Source organism: Leguminivora glycinivorella, chromosome 3, assembly GCF_023078275.1.
Source record: "Leguminivora glycinivorella isolate SPB_JAAS2020 chromosome 3, LegGlyc_1.1, whole genome shotgun sequence".
Classification (NCBI taxonomy): Eukaryota; Metazoa; Arthropoda; class Insecta; order Lepidoptera; family Tortricidae; genus Leguminivora; species Leguminivora glycinivorella.
This window is the reverse complement of record NC_062973.1, coordinates 26,691,899-26,705,155: the sequence shown is the minus strand read 5'-3', so window position 1 is coordinate 26,705,155 and position 13,257 is coordinate 26,691,899.

Below are 13,257 nucleotides of genomic sequence, written 5' to 3'. Positions count from 1 at the left end.
ACCTTTTGTAGCGAGCTCGGAGAGTGAAGTACCGGAACAAAAGGTAATAGCCCTGCCCACTGTGGCGACTTTAACCCCCGCCTGAACAGCCTATATTGTACACGTTGTCTAAGAGGTTCTCATCTTGGTTGAGATACCTGCGAGTGATCACTTACGTGTTACGTTTCGCGAAACTGCTGTCATCTAAAGGCCCTGTTACAGTAGAAGACACAGAAGCTGCTGAATTTGCAGCTATTAAAGCTATTCAGACTGTGCATTTCCCTGAATACTTGGAGGCAAGTCAAGCAGGGAAGGCCCCAGAATCGAAGGCAATACGAAAACTAAGGCCCATTCTAGTCGAGGGAGTGTTGAGAGTAGGAGGTAGATTAGAGAACGCTAATCTTACCTTCGATCACAAACATCCATTTCTGCTACCACGAAAGGATCATGTCGTTAATCTGATTATAGATTATACACACAGAAAAAATTGCCACGCAGGCGAAAAACATTTGTTTTCGTTGTTAAGGCTCCGATATTGGATATTGTCTGCTAGGGCTATCGTTCGTTCCAGAGTTGAGTCGTGTGTGCGATGTTTCAAGGCACGTCCAAAAGGTATAACGCCGCCGGTAATGGCAAATCTGCCAGAATGTCGACTGCAAATTTCCAAGGCTTTCGCGCATACCGGTGTTGATCTATGCGGGCCGCTCAACGTTACCTTGGTGCGAAGACGCGGTGCTAAAAGCCAGAAAATGTACGTCTGTGTTTTTATCTGCCTGACCACCCGCAGCACGCATGTAGAGATTTGCGCCGACTTAAGTTCGGAAACGTTCCTTAATGCACTGAAACGGTTTATATCTCGTCGAGGTCCGGTAGATACTATGTACTCCGACAACGCAACGAATTTCGCTGGTACCGATTCTCATTTGAGAACTCTCTTCAATCGGGCCTTTTCTGATACCTTTCAAAGGGAGCTTTTGGAAAATAGAATAAAATGGAAATTCATCCCACCAAACGCCCCCCACTGGGGAGGGAGCTGGGAATCGGCCGTAAAATCATTTAAGACTCATCTATTTCGGGTGATAGGCGCTCAAATATTATCATACGACGAACTGTATACGCTTTTATGCCAGATTGAAGCAGTTTTGAACAGTAGGCCTTTAGGCCTCTTAAGCGCAGATCCTTCGGAGCCCGCACCGCTTACGCCAGCTCATTTTTTGAATACAGTACCTCTAAGGTCTTTACCCGCCGCGGAGATAACGGAAGAGCGTACTAACCGATTATCCCGTTATAGTCTACTCGAAAGTTTAGTCCAATCTTATTGGCGTCGCTGGTCCTTAGAGTTCTTGCATACGTTACAAGCGCGTGAAAAGTGGAACACTGATTCGCGACCTATTACCGTTGGAACTGTAGTTCTTATCATTACGGATAACGCCCCGCCGCTGCACTGGCCAATGGGCATAGTTATTGAGACGTATCCAGGGAAGGACGGCGCGATAAGGGTAGTTTTAGTCAAAACAAAAAATGGCACGTATAGGCGCCCGGTAGTGCGTTTATGTCCACTTCCTTCTAATATTCCATAGTCTGTTACTCTGAAAAACAGCATTAGTTAAGCAAATTAGTTATAGTATAGAATAAAAAAAAAAAAAAAAAAAAATTGTCTCTCCCTTTTTCTTCGGCTGTTTAAGCGGCCTTTCTAGTTTATTGCAACGCATCTAAGTATGTGCACTTAGTTATTAAGACTTCCTTTTCTAATCTTGAAAAGGGAACCTTTCAAGGCCGGGGCTATGTTTGAGCCACTGCGATACCCGCTGGTTAAGACCGAGTATGACAGCGCCATCTAGGAGCCGAACGAAGAGGCGTAAACAACCGCGGCCATGATTAAAATCAGTTTTCGCTAGAAGCTCCTACGTTCGGAAGCAAATTATTGCATCGTCGCCGTAGAACCGCCTTTTTTTAATTGTTTTTATGTTAATTGTGTGTTATATTGTGCCCCGGGGTTGTCAGTGTATGGACAACATCGGATTTTGTGATCAAGATCGATAAGTGACAGTGTCGGCGAACATTGAACAGGCCACGAGGTGCACTCATCAGCAAAGGCCAGATTCTCCAGATTACGCCAGAGCGAGACACGAGGATTCACCAAGTAAGCTCCCTAGATTAGGCAAAGTCAAATCTTAGGTTCTTGATCGGCGCAAGTATCGCAGACCCGCCCCGCCTTTCTCGTCCCGCTATCGTAGGTACCTATTTTCAAAAAAATCCATTCAATTATACTTTTTTTCGTGAGACCAAGAGTGGCAGTAATTTCACGAGCCCGTGGCTCATTCAATATTAATAAGGTAAACCTAATGGATATTCAATTTTATCAGATCATGCATTAACAAGAAATCCGCTTATCTTCACTGGTAGATCAGTAGACGGAAATATTTGTCTATTAATCAAAAAAATCGATTAAGGATTACTGACGTTAAACCGGACGTGGTATGTGCCGGAGCTTTTCTTAATTTGTAGTTAGTTAGTTTTATTTTCCGCAAGTCGACATTGTCGACAACCATTGTGCCTATTTTGCGTGAAAGACGAGGTGGCGCTTGCTCTAACCACGTGAGCAGTCTTAAAGTACCTACGACTTGTAACAGTAGTGGTATCATTTTATATTTAAAATACGTTTCACGAAAGTTCAACTTCTACTATTTCTCATTGATGTTTAGCGGACATCTTTTTCTGTCAAAAAGTATATCTTGCAATCCTTTTGTGTCTAGCTACTAATATCACTGTCCAAATTTCTGCATTTGATGCTTGCACCATCTCATACTCATATAAAAGTTGTAAAACTCATTTAATAGTCATAGTTGTTGTTTTAGAGTCCGTATCATGCCAGTTTTTATGCGTCAGCGTTGAAAATGATTTTTTTTTCCAAATCATCACAGAGGGCTATAAGAGCATAGGGGTGGCTTCAACAATATTGGTCTCTTCAGTCCACTCCTGTGGTTCCAAATAAAAAGGGTTGGATCGATTTCATAGGGTCGAATATAAGTGTTTTGTAGATAAGTTTTTTTTTCGATTTTGACAGGGCTTGAATAGACACAACTTTTTTTGATTTCATTACAACTGAAGTTTTTTGAATTATTTAATATAGTTTCACCTGTCCCGTTGTCTTTCTGTAAATCAAATTTTGTAAGTTAAAAAGTTTTTCATTAAATTTTATTTGTAATTATAAACTTCTACTAATTTTAAAGTACCTATGACGACATTGCATACTAATTGTTTTGTTTTCGTTAAAGTTTAGTTTTTTTTTACAAAACTAAGGAACTAATCAAACATTTATTATTCAATGAAATAATATTCGATATTATTAGTTACACCAAAGACAAAGTGGTCTAGTCCACCAACGGCCAAGCCAGCCAGCATCAGCAGTCGAACCCGGGTCTTCAGCTTACGCTGCTAACCCCCTTACTACTGAACCACCCGGTTCCTTTTTTTAGGGTTCCGTACCAAACAGATACAAAAAGAACCCTTATGGTGCGACTCTGTCCGTCTGTCTGTCACATTACTAAATATCTCGAGAACTACTTATGCTATCGATTTGAAATTTGGAAGTTGTTTCTTATACTTACTACCATGTATTTTTTTATGTTCATGGCAGTTCATGTTCAAGACTGATTGTCATTTTCAATCCTATTCTTTCCTAGCAGTGAGTGATGAAGCTGACCGGCGTTAACGATCATATCCATCATGGCGGGTGGCGACTAGCAAATTGATTGACGGATAATGGTTTATACAGGGCCTCTTTTTGATATTACCTCAAACTCTAACCAGACCAAGATTTTTAGTAGAGATGCACTGAATATTCGGTTACTATTCGGTATCCGGCCTATTCGGCCCTTTATTTAATATTAGGCCGAATACCGGATAGTGACGAACTATCCGGCCGGATACCGGATGTGCTAGTTTTGATTGAATGATTTTGGGGTAAACAAATTAAATGTAAAAAAAAACAGTTACGGTTTAATACTTAAAATCATAGCGCTTAATTATTAAAAAAATAAACATTTTTAAACAAAAACGGACTCCGCGCGAAGTTCACTACGAATCAATTAACTCAAAACCTGCACGACGCACCCGCTCCCTGCTAAAATTGTAGGTATTGTAGGTAAAATTCTGCTGTCCGAATATTCGGCGGCCGGATACCGAATATTCGGCCGATAGTTGGACCGAATATTCGGTATCCGGTATCCGGCCAAATAACTATTCGTTGCATCTCTAATTTTTAGTGCTAAGAACCCATACAACAAGTAATTATTACATTTATAACTTTGGTCCTAACTCCTAACTGACATACCGTATTTTTTTTTTAAATATTGAGAAGCATTACACCTATCTCGAAGACGCAGAACTAATTGTGTCGCTTAACTTCAAACCTGGGTAAATCCATTCTGCTTTAAGGTTGAATATTTAAAAAATATATTATGATCTAATAGATAATCAACCTTATAGCAGAATGGATTTACCCAGTTTAGAAGTTAAGCGACACATTAACAGTTCGTACGTCAAGTCAGCTAACAAAATTGGCAATCATTGCGTGCTGAATTATTTTGAATGAAAAAATGAAATTAGTATTTTTTCATTCAATCATATGAAAATATGTTCTGTAGGGCTTATATTATTAAATAGTCAAATATGAGGTAACATCAAAAATACACCCTGTAAAATTTATAGCGGTTGAAAGACATAATTATATTATTTTGTCTTCTATACATTTATAATCCCTAATTATAATCTTGTATAACAAAGAGCAAATATGAGCGGTTTGTATTGAATACGCTTTTCGCAAGTTCTTGAACCCAACCAAAGCAAAAACAGTAATTAAAAAAAAAATAGTTCGTCAGTTGGATCATCAAAAATTTTTGGACACATTTTTTTTTTTCTCGTAAACGAAAAATGACGACGGTACAGTGCGTTGAAGTTTTGCGTGACGTCACGCCTAGGCACAATTTTTACCTAACAGTGACGTCATAAGCCCTCACTCCGGAACTTTGATGCCCCCCGTATCTTTGTATTTTTTCATTCATTAGATAAAGCGAAAAATATGTGTTCAGTATTTTTAGACGATCTAACCGACGGACTAAACAGAATGCCATTTTTTTAATGTAGTTGCCATCCCTATTGTAAAGAAAATGTTAAATGTTATAGATATACTTTCAATAGAGGTGTAGGTACCTATGGAGAACTAAACACACGTCATCAATGAAATATTTTTTTTATTGTTGCTAACTTCATTTTTTATTCCACATTAGAAATAATAGAAATTGAAGATTTGGTAAAAACATTAATATATTTTTAAAATTGTATTCAAGTGTTCGAAACGTCGGGATGAATTGTAAATTCATTATACGCGATTTAATCCGTTTCCATAGTTTTATTTCATATTTTTAAAACTCTACGTTAACTGAAATTAACTTGATATTAGTTAAAATAGAAGACTTTTTCCTGTGAAATTAATTTAACGCTTCACTAATATTGACTCAGTGACAGATGTCTATTTGCCGACACCATATTTATTTTACACTTGACACTTCACACGGAAAGGACGTATGTGCCCCAGACCGTGCTATTCGAGATGACGCGTGCTTTCACTCATATTGTTACGCTGTTAAAGGTCAATGTGAATGACACGCACTATAATGTTTATTCAACATAAGACGTTTTGAAAGTAATATTAAAGACAGGTGCAAGTTGTTCTGGGTTGTGTTAAGTGATAAATCATGACAGGACTGTGTTATTAGTAGCTTTGGGTTTTTAATTATGACATAGGTTATCTTTTACGTTTACATTCTTTTTGGTGGTTTTTGAACTGCGAGCAAATTATTTTATTTTATGACTATTTGAACGGGTAAGATCTTTATTTAATTCATATAATTTTGTCAAGTTTTCATAATGATAAGGCAGGCAAGCTATCGAACTTACAAATAGTGCGATAGGGACGGCCTGATGTTTTATCATTTATCGCGCGACCATGGTTGTCTGCCGACTATACAACTATAATTCTAGTCTATATTTGGGTATAAAGTATTTAAAATTGTATTTTTAATTTCATTGAAATTGTGGTGAATACAAAATATACATACTACTTATACTACCTAATCAAAATCATATATCACTAAGCATTGAACTAAACATTATTTATTAGAAGATAAATATTATAATATTTTAATTTATTCGAACATAGAATTAATAAAACATACGTAGTGTATATTTTACACGCGGATCTGTATGTAAAAGCTTCCTAATTTAAATTACAGTTACATTAACAATCTAATTAATAATCAAATGCATTACATCCTTACCAAACACGGTCACTATTAATTAGAAAAAAGCTCAGGAGCTTATCATAATTACCGGCCATAAATTATATCCGAGACAGTGGCAAATGACTTTAGTCACTCCCGACCTCGATCCAATATCAAATAATTCAAATATTTGGGCAGCACCCATCTATCACTTACGGATGATAGATGGCGCTACGTCCAATGAGACGAAACGACGTATACTCCAACTTTAAATTTGGAAGACTACTCTATCACTGTTGTATCAAAGTTACTTATCTCACAGTCGATAGATGGCGCTTTGTTTATTGAAACGAAATGACTTATATCACAACTTTTAAAGCAAAAAAGGTACTTTAATATTACTGTAATAAAGTTGCTTAATAGTTGCGTTGTCGAATAAAGTCTTAGTAAACTTAGAAGTTGGGGTTTGCAATGTTGTTTGCTCGATTGACATTATCGTTCATGTTTCAGTTAGCAATTATTTATTGATGTCGTTTGGATTAGATAAAGGATTGATGGTCTTTTCGTTTTTAAGGATGGGCTGTTTAAATAAGATAGTGGATTTGGAGGTTGACACGTTTAAGTCAAAAAATTACGATTATTGCGTTTACAGACTTTTTATAGTCCGCGTTAGCTGAGAAAGTGTTATAATTGATGTTTCTTTACGTAGAAGTTTGAAATCAATATTGACACGGCCTCACACAATTGACACAGCTTTATTTGACGTTCATATGCGCATTGTAATATGCCTACTTGGAAAATAAATATTTCATTTCATTTCACTTGCTCAATGCAAATACCTTGTAGAAATAGCTTAGACAGAATCTAAATTCTTATTTGAAAAATATCCTATTTCGTATGTTACAAGAATGTGATTGCTTTTCTAAAAAACTAACAAAAAAATACAACTTCAATATCGTTGTATTACTGTTACCCACCTCTATTTAATTATTATAATGAATAAATACTAAACATTCCGATCAGGTATCAGTTTAATTAGGGTAGATACTAGGGCTCCCGGTCGTGACCGTGTATCGTGAACACGTAGCCGTACGCACGTTGCCGTGATACACGGCAACGGATTTCTGGTTCGTTCGTCACGTGAAAATAAATCACGTGAAATTAGGGTACGTACGTTCGTAGATCCGTCCGTACGTACGTACGAATTCACGTGACACGCCCGTTCGGTCCGCCAGCGGCGTTTCATGAGAGAATCATCGATCGATCGGATGCAGTCTCTATAAGTTATGAATAAAAATGTAGGTATCGTGAGGTTATATCTTAATTACTTTTGAATTAAAATTTATATTCAATACTGCGGTTTTTCAAATATTAATATGTAAGTAATAAATAAATATAACTAAATAAACGATCCGGGGTTTCCGATAGGCTTAATTTAGAAGTGGTTATAAAAATACCAACGATATGGGTAGGTAACCTTTTGTAAGGGTAACTGCTAGATTTGGTAACCGTTTCAGATAAAGTTTCCTTCCAGTCATTTGAGTTTTTTACTCTATCTAAAGGTTTTCAACAGTTATAATTCTAAATTCGACTTATTATTAAATAACCACTGTTAGCATTGTCTCTACGCTACAACCGACGCTTCGAGTACAAATTCAAAAAATGCTTATACTTTCACTAAAATATTACTTTTATGTTTATTAAAATGGCACTATACCATGACTATACCTTATCCTTTGTTAAGCTTATCTGTTGAGTGGTTGTGGTTGAAAAATACCATGCGTTAACGTGGTAATATGGGCTTAACCGTGCACCGTGATACCCTTGAATCTGCTTATTATGTGTCTGCAATGTTCGTTGACAAAAACTCTCTAGTTACCCTCTGATTAATAAGATTTAATAGGAAGATAAGTATCCACGGTACCATTCAATTATTGATGCAAGGAGTAAGAAATTTGTCAATTTAGTATAAAAATTAAGAATGTGACGATAGGATGACATCCACGGAAACGTAATTTTAACACATACCTAGTTAATAATTATGTTATACATTTTACGTGAACTTACTTAACTGTTATAGCCACTATTTAATTAGGTAATTAGTGTAATTACGTTATATAGTAATAAGATTGATGGTAGTAAAAAAAGTCTACTTTAAGAGGGTTCAAGGCGCAGGATTATCATTTTATTAAGATGTAAACACTGTTTTATGACTGATATATTGTTTCAAAAATAATAAATAGGCACTGCTTAATAAAGTGAGCTTCGTTATACTATTTACATGCAATAACTTTAAAATTATTTTTTCATGGTATTTAAACTTAGACCTTTGCTGCTTTCATTTACTTATTATGGATTACACCTATTTAAAAAATTGACTTACTCGTTTGATGTCGTAACAGTAACAGCAGATTTCAAATGAACTGACGTCAAATGCCTCGCGATAGATCCTGTAGTACCATGACGACACGGAAACTCATTGTTTGTCCGATCCTTGCAGAGACTACATAAAGTTGAATCTCCGACTCTGGTGGCATATCTCCACACCAAACTTTTCTTCGTTGTTAAGAGTTTCAAACATTAACAGTAACAATACAAAAAATTAACAAAACAACAAGACAATAACTTTTAAATTCACCGCTAAAGTAACATGTCAAGGCCTTCAAGTGTTGATCAACTGGGATCTTACAAGTGACTAATTGAAATAAACTAAAATTCTAAACTGCCCCATCCAGATTAAATAAAAAATCCTAAAATGTAAAAATAACACATCGCTCACTTCACTCAGCTTCACGTACAAAAGGCTGCTCGTAAATTTTACTGTCTTTATTACCACGTGGTGGAACTGCGCTTATTATTTGCAAAATACCACCACAGTAAGATAGCTGAGCTCGTTCGTCAAACAATACAGTGCTATAAAGGAATATACTATCTAAAAGTATTATTTAATGTACCGAAACTGATAAGAACTGCAGCTGTCATTTTTTTTGTCTTAGCCGTGGCCCCGCGCACATGTGTGCATATTTTTTGCCTGGAGTATAATAGTCATCATAAACTTGCTCTTTTGTTCACCTACACTCCTGTTTGTCTTGTTTACATTTAAGATTACGTTATATGCTTACATAAGAGCAAGCTTAAATATTAATTAATTAAAGCCACTTGGTAGGTTTTCATTTTCATACATAATAAATGAAAGAATAAATGTGAAAACCTTAAGAATAACATAATAATGCTTGACCAGAAATATATGGCTAAGCGTCGTGTTGCTGAATTTCATCAGAACTATTGTCCCGGATCCGTAAGTTCACATTTTTGACACATTTGTTTTGAAGTACATATGTTGCGATGTGGCTAAGGCGTATCGTTTGCCAAATCTAACGATTAATTTCGAATTGGTTGAATCGATTAGGCCCTATGGACAAGGAGGCGCTTAAACAAATATACGATTTCTATCAACTTACTGAAATGTCATTTGAATCGAAATTACACTCTGCCACAGCACTAGTTTAAAAATAAAAATTAATGATGAATGGTTTAATAAGTAAATCTTGCGTTATAAATTAATATCGTAAAATACTTAATAACGAAGATCCGCAAAAATGTAACATGTTTTAGATTATGTTTAAAGTAAGGGAAATATTATTTTTCTACTCGTCGATTGTAATCTGTCAATTAGGACACCACAGACTAAACTATAAGTGCTAACTTTTCAGTGTTGGATACTCTATGGCAGTTCCGACTCAACTATAATAATATATGTACTTAATCTCATTATAGTTGACTTTAAGTTAACTGTAATAATTTCAAAAATAGAACATCATACAATTTATATACTAATTTGCGATACCTGGCAAATTTTTCTGCATCTGAAATACATTTTTTTTTATTTGTGGCGTTATCGGCCAATCAGAGACGGTTGTTACAAACAATTGGTTACTAGGTAATTCGATGTTGATACAACGGTGAACGACGCTATTAACATTAATTTAAACTTGCATGAATGATGATATTTCCGCCCATTGATGATGAAGATGATGACTCGTAGAAAAAGTATTGTATGTATACAATAGTGATATAATTAAGTTTTTCACTCTCGTACCGTACTGTTAGGCCACTCAGCAAAGCTTCGTGGCCTAAACATGGTACTCGACTGAAAAGCTTTGTATTATATCGCGATTGTATAAAATACTATTTTAAGTACTTGATTTTTTTAACCATTATTACAGGATTTTACGTTTTGTGGACGCTGTCATGTGTGAAAAAGAGGTTCTTACACTTCTTACAGCTCTGGGACAATAGTTACTCCATACTATACTAAACTGTCACCACATACAGTTTTAAGTTAGTGTCAAGTATTTGAGGATTCTGACGGCACATGTCAAAAAATAAACAATATTAAGACGTAACGTAACACAGGTTGACATTTACCATACAGGTATATAGATAGTGTAAGGCATCGGACAGTTTGCTAGTTTTAATTTCAATAAAATCGGAAAGAATAACGCCGTAAATCACTTAATCTTCTCTTATAAAATAAACTCCCGGGGAGCCGCGTCTGTCTGTGTGTTCGTGATAAACTCAAAAACTGAACGGGTTTTCATATGGTTTTCACTTATGAATAGAGTAATTCTTGAGGAAAGTTCAGGTATATAATTTGTTAAAGTTTTGTTTGAATTGGTTGAAATATGACGATATTTTCTAATCGAGTTGGACAAAATCCCGCTGGCTGAGAGCTTTAATCGAAAACGCTGCCGAAACCGTTTGAGCTATATCAAAATAATGTATTGGAAAATTGTGTCTCTCTAATAGGTCTACAAAAAAGTCCGCGATGGCATATGTCTATCTTTTACGGATAACTTATTATAACAATTTTTATCATAATCCCCGTGCGTAGCCGGGGAGGGCCGCTAGTTATATGTATTGTATAAAAATCGAAGCAAAACATAAATATAAGTTTAATTCATATGTAAAAAAAATTTCGTCCAGTATTAAGTATAGGTATTAAGTGATAATTCAATAATAGTCATGATTTGGTTTTCTCCCGGGCGAGTTAAATCTACAAAACGTACGATAAGTACTCTGCACACGAACTTAGTTCGGGCGGCGGCGTGTCACGGCCCGCGGCGTGTCACGTGAATCCGGGCGCTAAGGCAAGTACGTACGTACGTGCGTACGAGGTACGTACCTTGCCGTGTTCGTGAAATTCGTGATCTTAGTACCGCCGGTGTTAAGATCACGTGGCTACGGTTCGGCGTGAATCACGTGTATCCAGAGCCCTAGTAGATACGTTAGGTATAAGGACAGTTTATAAAACATTTCTAATTACAAACTTAATTGTCATTTCAAGTAGCCAGACTTATTAGAAAAGTCAACAACTCATTCTACAAGTTCAACTTAAGACGATACAGGAGAGGTAAATTCTCCATACAAACGCTCTCGACTATTTCCTCCCTGGTTTGGTGATGATAGAGCAACGATTTTGTCAGCACAGATTATTATTATTTTTATCTGTGATCGAACCGTTTTTTTTTTTATATTCTTATATGAAAGACGCTAGAGCCCATCACAAAATTTCCAAAAACGGCCTTATTGATTATGGCGTAAAAAAGGGTGTGATATTCAAAATTTGTGACAATTAGCCGAAAAAACTAAACGGTCCGATACAGATTATTTAATTGTTATTCAGATTCTCAAATTTTGTTACGATTGATTAAGTTTTAATTTGAAGGAGGAAACAGTTGAGAGCGGAACCTCGATTTTAAAGGTTTTTTCGCAATGTCTTTTAACTGAGTTGTTCTTAATGGATAATTTATTTTTTCGATAAATCTAATTGATTACATACATACATACAATCACGCCTGTATCCCATAAAGTGGTAGGCAGAACACATGAAACTACTAAAGCTTCAGTGCCACTCTTGGCAAATAAGGGGTTGAAAGAAAACGAAACTGTGACATTGCAGTGACAGGTTGCCAGCCTCTCGCCTACGCCACAATTTAACCCATATCCCATAGTCGCCTTCTACGACACCCACGGAAAGAAAGGGGGTGGTGAAATTCTTAACCCGTCACCACACAGGCGAATTACAGGCTAATTGATTACACTAGTATATTAAACTAGAATTCCCAAATTGAAAGGGAGGCGCCTCCTTTCAATTTTAGCATTTTCGCTCCTTTATCGTCTTAAATTATATGCTTCTATAAGTAAATATTTTCTATTTATAAATTTTCTTCTTTCACGTTCCTTCGCAATATAAATTGGCTACATATAATTCAAGCTCTGTACAGTATTCGTTATATTTTATTACCTTTATTGAAAGCGCTCATTATTCAAAACAGCCGCAGCAAACAGAAGCCAAAAGTCAAAACAAATAAAAAATCCGAATGCACGACAGTTTACACCTCAATCTACTCATAAAAGATAAACCGCTTGAAATATACACAGTAAACCAAATAAAAGAATACACGTTGAAATACGGGCAGAGATAATGGGCTGACAGCTGCGGAGCGTACTCCTTTATCGGGATACATAAAAAATGCTGAGTTACAGTCGCCGTTGGTGCACTAAGTCAGACAAATTAGTCTTTATTTTAATGATACTTGACGTTGATTTGTTTTTGTTTTCTATATTTAACGAAATGTTTGTTACTCGTACTGCAAATGTGTAAAGCTGTAGCTTAGCAGATCCTGTAAGCATCTACCAAAGAGGATCGCATATTATAGAGAATTACTGTCAAAGTAAAATGTGTAATCATAGTGTATAGACTGCCATCTGTCGACACAAGCTTAAAACTTTTGAATCTCAGTTTTGACAATTTAGCCCATATTGTTAGCTTGATATGTGTTAAGATGTCCATTATTAATATTAGCGCCATCTAGCTGAGCGTTCACCAAAGGTGTAACGCCATCTAGGCCACCGCACCTGTTTCTCTAGGGCTTTGAGGGACGTTTTTTTCTTAGACTTTATCCGTCTATACGGAGTTTCATACGTCTTC